At 36.9% G+C, this 14,599-nt stretch overlaps 2 long non-coding RNA genes across 2 annotated transcripts; both read right to left on the bottom strand.

Annotated features, from left to right (window-relative positions):
- Positions 1–10,050: 10,050 nt before the first annotated feature.
- Positions 10,051–11,287, bottom strand: LOC134846543 (uncharacterized). Its single transcript, XR_010162821.1, has 3 exons — positions 10,803–11,287; positions 10,693–10,724; positions 10,051–10,344 (listed from the first exon to the last, which is right to left on the bottom strand). It is a non-coding gene; the product is annotated as an uncharacterized LOC134846543 (long non-coding RNA).
- Positions 11,288–12,370: 1,083 nt separating this feature from the next.
- LOC134846527 (uncharacterized) lies at positions 12,371–13,607 on the bottom strand. The gene is made up of 3 exons (XR_010162812.1): positions 13,123–13,607; positions 13,013–13,044; positions 12,371–12,664 (listed from the first exon to the last, which is right to left on the bottom strand). It is a non-coding gene; the product is annotated as an uncharacterized LOC134846527 (long non-coding RNA).
- Positions 13,608–14,599: the final 992 nt, after the last annotated feature.

The following is a 14,599-nucleotide window of genomic DNA, read 5'->3' as shown; positions in this document are numbered from 1 at the left end:
TTGGATGCTCTCCATTTTGAAACCTTTTAATAGATCGCCTGATACATTTTGGAAGTCTCTGGTCTCACACGCGACTAATTTAGAACAAGGGGAAATCAATAATGTCAAGGGATAGAGCTCAAAACTGGGGAGCAAACGACACAATCGAGAAGGGCTATCTGGATAAATCATTGGCAGACAAGGGGGGTTACGAAAGCGATCCAAACGGCAAGCCTGAACTAAGTCTTCATCGAGCTCCGCTATCCAATCCCTTCAGCCAAGGCGAACCATACTTTAAATCTTTTGGTGGAAAACCACTGTCGGACACAACGCATGCGGTTACACTTGACAATTGACATGAGCTCAGACATGAGAAATTACCCATTGAAGAGGTTGGCTTCAAATGAAACCTGCCCATCGACAAGCTACAAGCCAATGGGAAAAACGCCGACGAAGAGGAGGAGAACGAAATTTATGAGTCTTAAAGTTCCAAAATTTGCGTATTCGGAATTAGATTCTTCGTTAGCCTTAGAACATTGGGACAGAGTTTTTGATGACTATTTGGGTACCGACACGGAAATTGTATATTTTACTCCAACTTATAATGGTGATAGTGATTTAGATCAGTCAGGACGAACCTTAGCGGGCAAAATTAACACCCAGAAGACTACCACATCACCAGCGGTCACAATTGATAACTCTATTAGGATAGAAAACTCTCCAAAAAGAACTCAGAGGCCCCTCCAGTAGAAACCCCGAAGGGCAACGATGCACGTCCCAGAAGGAATCCAGGCCCCCCAAAATTTTATGGAGACAGGCGTTTCATCTGTAGAGTGGCTTTAGGAGCAGAGACCACCGAAATTATAGATTCTGACGACGAACCCCTGATAACTTCTTCAGGCTCGAAAAGTTTAAAGAGGACATTTTCCTCATACTCCCCTTCGGATTACTTGACGCCACTCGAGGACATACTTCCCCATCCAACACTTGTGGCCGAAACAACGCAAGGATCTTCTTCAACTCCTTCGTCTATGACACTTAAGATAGCGGTACTATCCTCAGCATTGGTAGAAGACAGACCTGTCAATCAGGACGATATGGGGAGTGATATACCTTCAGTCATAGATATAGAAGTGAGAAAGGAGGCGGGCAGCTTTCATGAAACATTCAACGCCACCTCTTAAAAAATTTTGAACTTTTTTGGTGAAACTCAATAGAGTTGATTTTACCATTGGTTACTCATTTAACATTATTTACTAATTCATAATTTTAGCGATTTTGTACCTTAATTCGCAGTCGAACACATTTTATTTTAGTTAATTATGTAGTTTAGCCTGTTCAATTTGTTTATATGTCACATAACCCCAATTGTACATAACATTTCGTCATTTGTATAGTCACTGTATATATCTGTTTCATCTGGTAGGTAGCCTGTAAATATTATCACATAGTCATCTCCATGTTAATTTGTTTTTTCTCTGTAAATTTCGTTTGTGCTAAACGCCGATACTTTTTGTTTTAACTTTGGCCCTCGTGGAGTGAGGGGAGAATGGAGTATATGTGTGATATTGGCTACACAGGGAAAGTGCAGATATAAAATTTTTCGTTTGTGCAGTGGGGAATCTTGTGTTTAGTACTTTAGTTGTTTCAACCATGGCCTCTAGTCTTAATTATGTACCAGTCAATGTTTACTCTTCGAAGTCCAGTGGACTTCGCGTCACTAGTTGTTCTTTTAAGACAACGGTCAATTTTAATTCAATACCTTATCTTAGTATTTATAACTTAGTTAGTTAGAATAGTTAGCAGTGGTATTTGCACACTTTTAAGACTAACCCTGTTTCTAAAGCGGCCATGTGTGTAAAGCATATGCACAAGATTTCTACTAGCGTAAACATACTTTCAGCTATAAATCATTAACAGGAATAAACTTGTATGTACGTATGTTTTTCCTTGGCGGAGGTGCTCGACTCATGATTCGACCGAAACGGTCGAACGATGTCCGTTTTTGACTTTTTCAGACGAACCTTGTCCGATTTCGACTTTTTGAGTAGAACGATGTCCGTTTTCGAATGTCCGTTTTCGGGCAACATAGGAATCGAATGTTTTGTTAAATTTTTTGACTTAAGACTTAAGACATCAACTAGAATTGATTTTTCGTCACTTTTCTTAGATTCGGTGGGCTCTAATTTACTTGGGGACCAGAAGAAAAAAGAATTTTTATGATTTCCATTGGTTGTGGTTGTCGGACGGTCTCTAATATACTTGGATATCAGAAGGAAAACGTTTTTTATGATTTCCATTGGTTGTAATCCCCATTGGTTGTGGGGTTTTTCTGAGAAATAAACATACAGGCTAATGCTGATTAGGCTATTCGAACATTAAAATAAGATCGCTTATGAATCAGTTCTTATTAAATTATATGTTTGAAACAAAGTGAGAAGATAGTTTTTCATCGACAAATCAGGCTTGAAATTATGAATAAACCCACACTTTCTCAAATTGCGATGAACATAACAAGCTATTTTCGGGCGATTTGTTTTGTTAGAAATTTTGTAATTACCTAACGGATGCAGATGTAAGGGAGGCCTTACTTCAGACGACCACTAATAAACTAGCCATCCAGAAAAGTGTGGTGAGTGAATTCGGATACCCTGACGACGTCCTTGAAGTCCTACAGAACCCCTTGGACTACTACAACATGGAGAACTTACGGTTGTTAGCAGAAGAAGCTTTGGAAGCGGCTGCCTCGAATGTTATTGGTTTCCCCCAAGTAGCAACTCCTCGGTTGACTGGACAAATGCCGCCTGAAATTCACCAGAATGATAAGACCAGACCGATAAGTCAATTGGATTTAGCCTTCGATCGCCTTGCGTCTCCGGCAAAGACCTCAACCGCTGCAGAAATAACAATGATGTCTTCTGCCTTTAATTTCCGGATACCCTACAGGATGTAGAGCAAGACTGTATAGAAGGACCCTACTCTCCAATCGGTCAGCTCGAAATAGAATTTTACAAGCCGATGTAATGAGCAATGTAAGTTAGGCTAATATAGTACCGGCAGGAGGAATAACATGTGATCTTATTCCTAGAAAAAGTGCAAACAGGCCAATCCAGGTTCCGTTTGCGCATATTCTTCGACCCATGATTCGACCCTGTTCGAATCATGATTCGACCCTGTTCGACTCATGATTCGACCCTGTTCGACTCATGATTCGACCCCGCTCAACTCGTTTTTCGACCATGTTTGACACATGATTCGATCATGTTCGTCTCTATCAACCTTGTTCGACTCATGGTTCGACCGTGTTCGACCGATGATTCGACTTTGTTCGACTATAGTGTTCGTTCGACCGTCTTAATTTGCGACGAAAATTGGACTCCATTCGACCGTGTCGGTCGAATCATGAGTCAAACACCTCAGCCCGGGTCGTGTCAGTTTGTATGACAAAAGTTCTTCTGACCGGACTCGGTTTTTTTGACCCCTGTATTCTCATCAAACCGTCCTAAACCTGACAAAACGTTGGTGGTCAAAAAACTAAACTCAAGAGGGGAAGATTTGGTTCTGGTGGAAGAGGTAGTGACAGCAGGAATGGAATAAGGTCAAACAAGGGGAAGAGGTTGGAAACTTTTTGCGTTTTGGGCAAGCTTAGGCTTAGAAATCGAGTAAGCTGAACACATTTTTTTTGCAAATTTTTGCATTTCTCATTTCAGTAAAATAAATTTTTTGTATAACTTTGCAAGACGCAAAACAAAAAAAAGAATAAATCCCTTAAATTATTTGATTCCCAGGTCGAGGTTCCAGATTCATGACCAGACTTTCGCGACAAAATTTTGGCATGTCCAGACTTTCCAGACCAAAATTAGGCATGTCCAGACTTTGGCGACCGAAAAACTCAGGCGCGACTTTCGCGACCGAGGCGGACACGGCGCGACCCTGCGGCTCAGGAAACGGCGTGACCGGCAAGACCAAATTAGCCATTTCCAAATTTTCCTGACCGAATTGGAGACGGCGCGATTTTTCAGACCAGCATGGAGACGGCGCGACTTTAAAAAAGTTTTTCAGGGCTTTCGCGACTGATATGGAGACGGCGCAACCCAAAAAGCAATGGCGCGACCGGCCTGGCCAGCGCGACCAGAAAGTACGCTTTCAAGTTTTTCGCGACCGAGGCAGAGACGGCGCGACTAAAAAACAATTCTTTGCAACTGTAGTGGAATCGGCGCCGCATTCAGAGTGGAGACGGCGCGACTTTCCAGAACAAGGATTAAGGCGGAGACGGCGCGACTAAGAAACAATTCTTTCCAGAGCGAGGCGGAGATGGCGCAATTATGAATCAATTCCTTGCGACAAAGGTGGAGACGGCGCGACTTTCCGGACCAACGAGGAGACGGCACGACTTTTCAGACCAAGGCGGAGATGGCGTGCCATTTCCAGACTATCGCGGAGACGGCGCGACGAAGAATCAATTCTTCGCGACCAAGGCGGAGTCGACGCGACTTTCCAGACCAAAGCGGAGACTGTGCAACTTTTCAAACCAAGACGGAGACGGCGCGAAGTTTCAGACCGAGGCGGAGACGGCGCGAAGTTTCAGACCGAGGCGGAGACGGCGCGACCAAGATTATATTATTCGCGACTGAGGTGGATACGGTGCAACTTTCCAGACCAGGGTAGAGACGGCATGACTTTACAGACCAAGACGGATACAGCGCAACATTCCAGACCAAGGCGGAGGCGGCGGGGCTTTCCAGATATATACGGGGACGGCGCGACCAAGAATCAATTATTCGCGACCGAGGTGGACACGGCGCAACTTTCCATACCAAGGCGGATGCAGCAAAACAAATAACTGTCAAAACTGCGTAAATTTTTCTCTTGTCCAACGCTTCATTTTTAATTATTTTTTTTTGTATCATTTCAATTTATTTAGAATAGTTTACATGTTCTCTGAGGATAAAATTATAAATTTATAAATAGGTTCAAGTGTAATAAAACAATGAGTTTTAATTGATTCTTCAATCTAATTTGTCGTCTGCGGGCAACATAGAAACCGAAGGTTTTTTTAAATTTTTTGACCTCAAAATTCATTAGAACTGGTTTCTTTTCACTTTTCTTAGATTCGGACGGGCTCTAATTTACTTGGGGATCAAAAGGAAAAAGTCTTTTATGATTTCTATCCATCAACGAAATTAAGCTATTATAAATTTTCATAATATCCTGTTACAACTGAAATGACATAATGATTCAAGTCTAATAAATGCTATTTCAGATTAGATAGATCATTCTGCACTTCCCTAGCTTCATACGTTGGCTTGTAAAACCACTATTTACACCACAAGTCTGACACAGCACTTATGCAGAAAGCATGACAAGAGCTTTGACACTAATCAAATTGGATACTGTGTAGATCATGCGTATAACAAAGCCAATTCATGCAAATTGGAAACTTTTCAACTTAACTGAAACTCGACACTTCCATTCTTTGACAAACTTTTTGTCAACGTAAAAAATTTTGTGCGAAAAAATTAGAATTTGAGCCGTCAACCTGAATGACTTGTATTTTTTTGCTAGCTCAGATGATCGAATACAGCACTCGCTTTTTACGTGAAAAACTATTTGCGTGAAAATTCAAACAAGAAAAAAAACAGTAGCTATATTGTGCAGGGGCGGATCTAGGATCTTCTCAAGGGGGAGGGCGGATTTTCAAAAATTTTAACGACTTTTTTTAGGCCGATAAAATTGATTTTCCGAGCTCTCCTAAAGCAGTAAAAAGACTTCGGCCAATTTTTTGAAAAAACAGGTCAAAAAAATCGTTTATGGAAAATGTTGACAAAAAAATTGCGTTTGTTTTTTGGCGCGCGCTCCCCCTCAAGTTAGTATATATTGGCGCCCAAGGCGCCTTTAGAAAAATTTTAGAGTCGGTCAGCCATAAATGGATAATTTAAAAAGTACCAAAGGGGGACCCTTTGGGTCGGCAAGGGGTCGAATCCCTGAGAAAGAGCGTCCGCTGGAAGCCCAAACTGGAAGCCGGCACAGTTTTTTTTTGCGTAAAGCCCACAATTTTCCAAAAAACTCTCAAAGTTTCACAACTTTGACTTGTTTGAAGACCAAAAATATTTTCCTACACAAACTGGGCACCGCCAAATATAATATTAGTCTATCAATAACATGTTGTTTCGGTAAAAGTACAATTTGTTGTAAGCAAAAATACAAGTGATTCAAGAAAATTTTTGAGTAAAATGTTAGCCCGAAAACAAGTCTTTTTCTCCGGTTTGATAACGCTTGTTAATCGCAACCGTAAAAAAATCAGGTTGAAGATTCCTCCAAGATAAAAAGTGAAAAAAAAACATCATGTGCGACTTGAGTACCTAAATAGATAGGATCTTCCGCCATTTTATGCTCGCCAACAAAATCACTGGCTTGAAAAATCTTCAGTGCTTCATTTTAACGTCACGGCAGCCAGTTGCTTCAGTCGATTGGCAAATTGTAATGTGCATGCTTTTGCTTCACTAAAATTAACCTAGTTCTTTTTTTTTATTCTTAGTTAATAAGTTTTCAATAAAACTTAACTAATATATCAAAATTAAAATTAAAATAACCAATACCAGTCCTAACTGACCTTGCACAATCGCACTGTGAGTTCAAGAGGAGTTTTGACATTCCTTTAGCCGAGAGGCACTGACAGATTTTCACGAAAAAATGCAGTGATCAAACCAATAAAAGATAAAATATGATCTTAACTTATGAGGCTGAAACCTTCGCAAAAATTTACTTCTCTAGCATGCTCAATTTAAAAAAATAATCATAATGAATAGATGCAGCTAACAAATCAACCTCTTTAGTCTGAACTTTTTCCTATCTATTGTCTCAGCTATAACTTTTATCATGAAATTTGACAATCTTAGTAGAGACTTATAACCTTAGGCTGGATTACTGAACAATCAACTATCAGTAAGCGCTTATTGAAATTCATGCGACCGCAGCAGAGGACTACTCCTTAAAAACTTAGTTTTTCCAACTAGTTAGATGATGAGTTTTCCATGAGAGATGATGTTTCTCCTATGAAAATTTAAGGAATTGCTGCTTCTGCAAGAAAATTTATTGCAACCGGCTCTTTCAATTCATTTGTTTTATCTCAGTTCCGCTTGCGTAAACTTAAAGAGAAAAAAGTCAAACAAACGGCCAAAATTTTCAAACAACGGTCAAAAGACTTTCAAAAATCCAAAAACTATTTTTCCGTAAAAAGCAGATTGTGGCCGCTTAAGCAAAGATTCTCAAAACCGGGAAACCGGGTTTCTCGATTGAACAAAACCTGGGAGTTGGCAAAGCCACTTTTCAAAGCCACTTTAATCATTGAAACCAAAAATTTGGTTTTTAGAGGGGTAGTTTTTGGGTTGGTAGACTGGAAAAAAAACAAAAATTTGGTTCAAACTTTCTTCAACAAGTTTTCTTTGAATGCATTAGTCAGAAGGAAAAACAAACAAGACCTGGGGATTAAGCGTGAAATTGGACGGTCTATCTATTTTTTTTGAAAATCGGTAGAAGGATTTTTAAGAAAAAAGGTAAGTTTATTGCATGAAGTGATAAAAATTCCCAAAGCGTCTCAAAAAAAAGTAAAATAAATAACCCAATTTCTTAAAATTGCAAATAGTTTTCAATCAAATAATATTTTTAATAAACCGATTGGTAAACGTACAACCGCAGTCTTAAAAATTGCGGGGAGGAGTGGTAAAAATGATTTTCTCTTGAAACGACCCAAAATTAAGTCATTGAGCCGATAAAAAACAGGCTGAAAAATTTGGGTCGATAAACCTATATCTAAACCTATGGTATTAACCAATAATTTTCCTTAATTAATACTCTTTCCTAACTATTGTTTCAACAATAGACCTTATCAAAAAATTTGACGATTTTACGTGAAACTTATAACTTCAGTATAGTTTACTAAGAAATCACCCAGCAGTGTGCCTAGAGTAAGACCGGTGCGGCCGCAGCAGAGAAATACTCCTTAAAATTTTCCTTTTTCCAATAAACTCAAAAAAAAACTTTTAAACTTCTGTTAATTTTATGATTTTTAGGATCTCTAAAAAGCTTTTCAAACAGTCTTCATCCTCAAATAGCTATGAGATATTAGCTGTCTTTGTATAGAAACACAATTCAATTGTCATCTACTTGAAAGATAAAACTTGTAGGCTTCAGGCGAATTTTACCCTCTGCACTAACGGTCGACACGATATTCATCCATCTCGAGTCTATATCAGACAGCTTTTTAACTGACAAAACTTATCAAATTTAACCAAGAATTATTTTTTAATATCATTCAAATCCTCTGAAGAACTCGTTTTCTGCCTATGTAGAATACAAATTTTCTGTCTAATTATCCCAACAATCGGTTCAAAATAAGTGGTCCTACTTGCATGCTTAAAGTAACCTAAGCCTTAAAATAAATTGGTTTAATCATCACGCATTTAACCAATCGTTTGTTTTTTTTAATTTCTCCAGCTTTTGATATTTTTTCGAGGCTTATCCTCAATTTTTTTTAAATATATATTATTTTGACCCATTTTAAACTAACTTACACCTAAATCATGCATCAGGTAAGGAAACATCCACTGAAACTAGGAGTTGTGTTAAAACAATTTCAAAGGAACATAATTTGTTTTTTTTACGGAGCCATCAGTTTTTTTTTCATCATTGCTTATGATACACAACGGATTTTATTTGATTTAAAAACTCAAATAAAATCTTGTTCGAACTTCCATTACGTTGAAGGGACATGAAAGAAGCAGTTGATGCTTGAGTAATTTTTTCGATAAGACCAGCCGCCTTTTCATGTTTACCAGCAAAATGACTGACCTGAAGTTTGGTGCTTCAGTTTGGTTTCACAGCAGCCGGTTGCTTCAGTCAAATAAAAATTTAATATTTTCGCTTTTCTCGAAATTGGTATAGTTTCTTTTTTTGCTTCTTAGAAAATAATTTTCAATGAAAGTGAAACTTCAAAGCTTTCCTGTTTGAATGCGATAACTAGTAAGATCAAGATTTTCAAAACAAAATAACCGACGTTGCACTAAGATCCAGTGAAACCAAGAAGGTTCCTGACAATTCTCAAGCAAAAGAAACACTGGTAGACTCTCACAAAAATCACGGGAGTAATCAACCTCCACGGTACGAAGAAGATAAATTATAAATGTAACTTAAGTGAGTAAATCCTCCGCAGTAGGGATATTTTGCTATGCTGTTTGGTTAATTTTATTTAAGTTAATGCATCTTATTCATCATCCTCAATATTTTGTACTACTTTCCTAATCATTGTTTTAACTATAACTCTTGTCAGAAAATTTGAGGATCTCAGGTGAGACTTAAAACTTAGGCTAAATTACTAAGCAATCAACCAGCAAGGTGCGCTTTCTAAACCAAGTAGGCCTAATTGACCAACCATTTTGAGCTTGATTAAAACAGGACAAAATTGCAACTGAATTTAAAAGTTTACCATCGAACTTGATGGACAGAGAGACAAACAGTTTTTATGACTTTCAATTTGTTCCCGATATGTGTTATTAACTCAAAACTTTTCTATTTGACGTCTTGTAACTTATTGCCCAATAAAACGTTTACCGGGCACTGAGCTGACAAAATTTCAAAAATTAACATAACAATTATTCGGAAGGAAAAAGGTTTAACGAGAAAGTGTTTGGTTTGAAAAAAGATTTTTATTTACCCTTGTTTAGCAATTTATGTTTTAATCATTTTTTCACAATAAAATGACAGATATAGTCTGCTTTGTCAAAAATTCTAGCCAAAATATAAAAGTAGGACCATTTAGTGAGCCGATCGTTTAATCAAATAAATTAAATTATTAATTTGGCCTGATAACTTATTCGGAAACAAAGTCAAAAAAATTTATTGACATTAGTTGAAAAATTTCAATCAGGAATATTTTCTTTAAATATTTTGTGCAGAAATAATTTTTACTCAAACACTCGTTTTATGCATTTGATTTTTTGATTCAAATAACATGATCAATAAATTACAACAATTGAAACAAAATTTATTAGTTGTAACATGATTTTCTAATGATTTTGTCAGTAAACTGAGAGCAATGCAAAAAAGTTTTTTTAAAGATTTATCCGAGCTTAGCGTCCGCCTATTTGGCCGCTTTCACTGCTCACAAATTAAATTCAGCCAGGCTGCAGTTTATGAAAAATGGGTTCAATCCTGTTCATCTGAAGGTAGGGTTCACATCGATATAAGCAGACGACAATCGAATAGGGCATTCTTTTTTGCTGGAGATTGAAGCACGGTTTTGATGAATGAAAAAAGAGGGTTTTGTTACAAATTGAGCTTTGTGATTGTCGTTAGTTCCCCGTTTTGCTGAAAAAAAAAACGAAATTTAAATGAACACTTCGTATATCAGGGCAAATAACTGATTGCTCTCAATCTGGTCTCAAATTGTATTTGTCGTTTTTTTAAGCTTAAATCAAAACCAATTTTCAACTCCAATAAATCCTTAAAAACTTTTACGTCAAATGACTTTGGTTAAAATACTAGTCATCATTTAAACTCAGTGATGCGGTGTTTTTATTTGGGTAAAAAAAACCTCAAAAACTATTATTTCAATAGTCGAAACTTGTCTGAAATAAAAACAACCTTCCCAAGCATATTTTATCTTTTTTTCTTTGTTCGAAAAAACGAATGCGGTTCAAATTGCCCAATGCAAACCTTGAATTACTGGCTTCCAGAAACTATCGAATCTGAAACATACCAACAAGTTTAAAACGAATTGCAAGCAGTACAATAATTTGTTCAAACAAGTTTAAAAATTCACAGACTTCTTGGGTAGAAGTATGTTACACGTAGTTCCTTGGCTAATGTAGAATCATCGAATGGCTCAGTTTCGCTGTCCAGAAGGCATTCGCACTTTCCAGTTATTTTTTCAAACCTGATCACTCGCCGATGCTCAGTGTCGCCTTTTGTTTCACAAGATTGTGTGCATTGAGCTGGGCTATTTTTCCACGTTAGAAGATCCGTCTGAAAGTTGAAGGGGTTTGCGACTTTTAAGTTTTTCGAAGATGGATAAAATGTTAAACCTGTTGAATTTTGTACAGAAAAAACTAACAAAACAATGATTATTGTTGCCCTCATTTTTCAATTAATATCAATTTAGTTCGAATGTTTTTTTTTGCACTTAGAATCGATTCAGTACAATTTTTAAGATGAACTCTCAAATAAAATGGAGTTCAAGAAAGAGAACTGAAATGGAACTGAGCGACTTGACCGATGGTTTTCCTTTCAGATCACTTAAGCTCTTCATTAAATATTGATTTTCAGCTGGATACACAAATTACCCATGTATAATGAGAGAAGAATTATTTGCAATCATTTTGAGAGAAGAAACGAAAAAAGATGCCAGAGGAGAAGGTGAAATCGTTTTGCGTTGAGTCAATTCGAAACATACATAGCTGAAAACACTTTTAAAGCAAACAAATGATTTTTTGAACTACAGTTTTGGCCAAGAAATTTACTCAGGTGCTGTGAATTAAAACCTTCAGATAGAACTGCTTTGTTAATTTTATTTAAGTTAATGCATCTTATTCATCATCCTCAATATTTTGTACTACTTTCCTAATCATTGTTTTAACTATAACTCTTGTCAGAAAATTTGAGGATCTCAGGTGAGACTTAAAACTTAGGCTAAATTACTAAGCAATCAACCAGCAAGGTGCGCTTTCTAAACCAAGTAGGCCTAATTGACCAACCATTTTGAGCTTGATTAAAACAGGACAAAATTGCAACTGAATTTAAAAGTTTACCATCGAACTTGATGGACAGAGAGACAAACAGTTTTTATGACTTTCAATTTGTTCCCGATATGTGTTATTAACTCAAAACTTTTCTATTTGACGTCTTGTAACTTATTGCCCAATAAAACGTTTACCGGGCACTGAGCTGACAAAATTTCAAAAATTAACATAACAATTATTCGGAAGGAAAAAGGTTTAACGAGAAAGTGTTTGGTTTGAAAAAAGATTTTTATTTACCCTTGTTTAGCAATTTATGTTTTAATCATTTTTTCACAATAAAATGACAGATATAGTCTGCTTTGTCAAAAATTCTAGCCAAAATATAAAAGTAGGACCATTTAGTGAGCCGATCGTTTAATCAAATAAATTAAATTATTAATTTGGCCTGATAACTTATTCGGAAACAAAGTCAAAAAAATTTATTGACATTAGTTGAAAAATTTCAATCAGGAATATTTTCTTTAAATATTTTGTGCAGAAATAATTTTTACTCAAACACTCGTTTTATGCATTTGATTTTTTGATTCAAATAACATGATCAATAAATTACAACAATTGAAACAAAATTTATTAGTTGTAACATGATTTTCTAATGATTTTGTCAGTAAACTGAGAGCAATGCAAAAAAGTTTTTTTAAAGATTTATCCGAGCTTAGCGTCCGCCTATTTGGCCGCTTTCACTGCTCACAAATTAAATTCAGCCAGGCTGCAGTTTATGAAAAATGGGTTCAATCCTGTTCATCTGAAGGTAGGGTTCACATCGATATAAGCAGACGACAATCGAATAGGGCATTCTTTTTTGCTGGAGATTGAAGCACGGTTTTGATGAATGAAAAAAGAGGGTTTTGTTACAAATTGAGCTTTGTGATTGTCGTTAGTTCCCCGTTTTGCTGAAAAAAAAAACGAAATTTAAATGAACACTTCGTATATCAGGGCAAATAACTGATTGCTCTCAATCTGGTCTCAAATTGTATTTGTCGTTTTTTTAAGCTTAAATCAAAACCAATTTTCAACTCCAATAAATCCTTAAAAACTTTTACGTCAAATGACTTTGGTTAAAATACTAGTCATCATTTAAACTCAGTGATGCGGTGTTTTTATTTGGGTAAAAAAAACCTCAAAAACTATTATTTCAATAGTCGAAACTTGTCTGAAATAAAAACAACCTTCCCAAGCATATTTTATCTTTTTTTCTTTGTTCGAAAAAACGAATGCGGTTCAAATTGCCCAATGCAAACCTTGAATTACTGGCTTCCAGAAACTATCGAATCTGAAACATACCAACAAGTTTAAAACGAATTGCAAGCAGTACAATAATTTGTTCAAACAAGTTTAAAAATTCACAGACTTCTTGGGTAGAAGTATGTTACACGTAGTTCCTTGGCTAATGTAGAATCATCGAATGGCTCAGTTTCGCTGTCCAGAAGGCATTCGCACTTTCCAGTTATTTTTTCAAACCTGATCACTCGCCGATGCTCAGTGTCGCCTTTTGTTTCACAAGATTGTGTGCATTGAGCTGGGCTATTTTTCCACGTTAGAAGATCCGTCTGAAAGTTGAAGGGGTTTGCGACTTTTAAGTTTTTCGAAGATGGATAAAATGTTAAACCTGTTGAATTTTGTACAGAAAAAACTAACAAAACAATGATTATTGTTGCCCTCATTTTTCAATTAATATCAATTTAGTTCGAATGTTTTTTTTTGCACTTAGAATCGATTCAGTACAATTTTTAAGATGAACTCTCAAATAAAATGGAGTTCAAGAAAGAGAACTGAAATGGAACTGAGCGACTTGACCGATGGTTTTCCTTTCAGATCACTTAAGCTCTTCATTAAATATTGATTTTCAGCTGGATACACAAATTACCCATGTATAATGAGAGAAGAATTATTTGCAATCATTTTGAGAGAAGAAACGAAAAAAGATGCCAGAGGAGAAGGTGAAATCGTTTTGCGTTGAGTCAATTCGAAACATACATAGCTGAAAACACTTTTAAAGCAAACAAATGATTTTTTGAACTACAGTTTTGGCCAAGAAATTTACTCAGGTGCTGTGAATTAAAACCTTCAGATAGAACTGCTTTGTCTTATAGATTTACTTTTCTATCATATCTACCTGTGATTTTGAATTTTGATTGTTGGAAATATAAATATATGATTTGCACAAAATTAACGGTTTTGAAATTTAACCAAATAGCTTTCGAAGTCGCACAGCCACAAAATAGTCATAAATCGACTGGCGGCGCGACTTAAGAAAAACTTTGGCGGCGCGACTTAAAGAAAACTTTGTCGGCGCGACTTAAAGCAAACATTGACGGCGCTACCTAAAAGAAGAATGGCGTCGCGACTTAAGAAATGACTGGGTTTAGGGGCGGATTTAGGGGGGGGGGGGGAGTTTTGGGGCGGACGCTCCCTTCCTCAGGGATGCGACCCCATGCCGACCCAAAGAGTCATCCCTTTGTACTATTTTGAGATATCCGTTTTTGGCTGACTGACCCTAAAATTTTTCTAAAGCCGCCTTTTAAAGGCGCGGTAGGAGTGCGCGCCGAAAAAACGCGATTTTTTGGTCAACATTTTCCAAAAAGTTCCTAAAACGCCATTTTTGGCCTGTCTTTTTTTCAAAAACTTGCTTGCGGCGCAAAATTTGGTCAAAATGGGGTCTTCATAGTGATTTGGGAGAGCTCAGAAAATCAACTTGGTCGACCTAAAAAATCCGCCCCCTCCTCGAGAAAATCCTAGATCCGCCCCTGACTGGGTTCACAACTTAAGAAAAGACTGGCGGGCGAATTGTGAAAAAACTTGCCGCGCGACTCAAGAAAAAAGCCTGG

Source organism: Symsagittifera roscoffensis, chromosome 5 (assembly GCF_963678635.1).
Source record: "Symsagittifera roscoffensis chromosome 5, txSymRosc1.1, whole genome shotgun sequence".
Taxonomy (NCBI): Eukaryota; Metazoa; Xenacoelomorpha; order Acoela; family Convolutidae; genus Symsagittifera; species Symsagittifera roscoffensis.
Note: the sequence above shows the minus strand (reverse complement) of the source record. Positions and strands in the feature narration are given on the sequence as shown.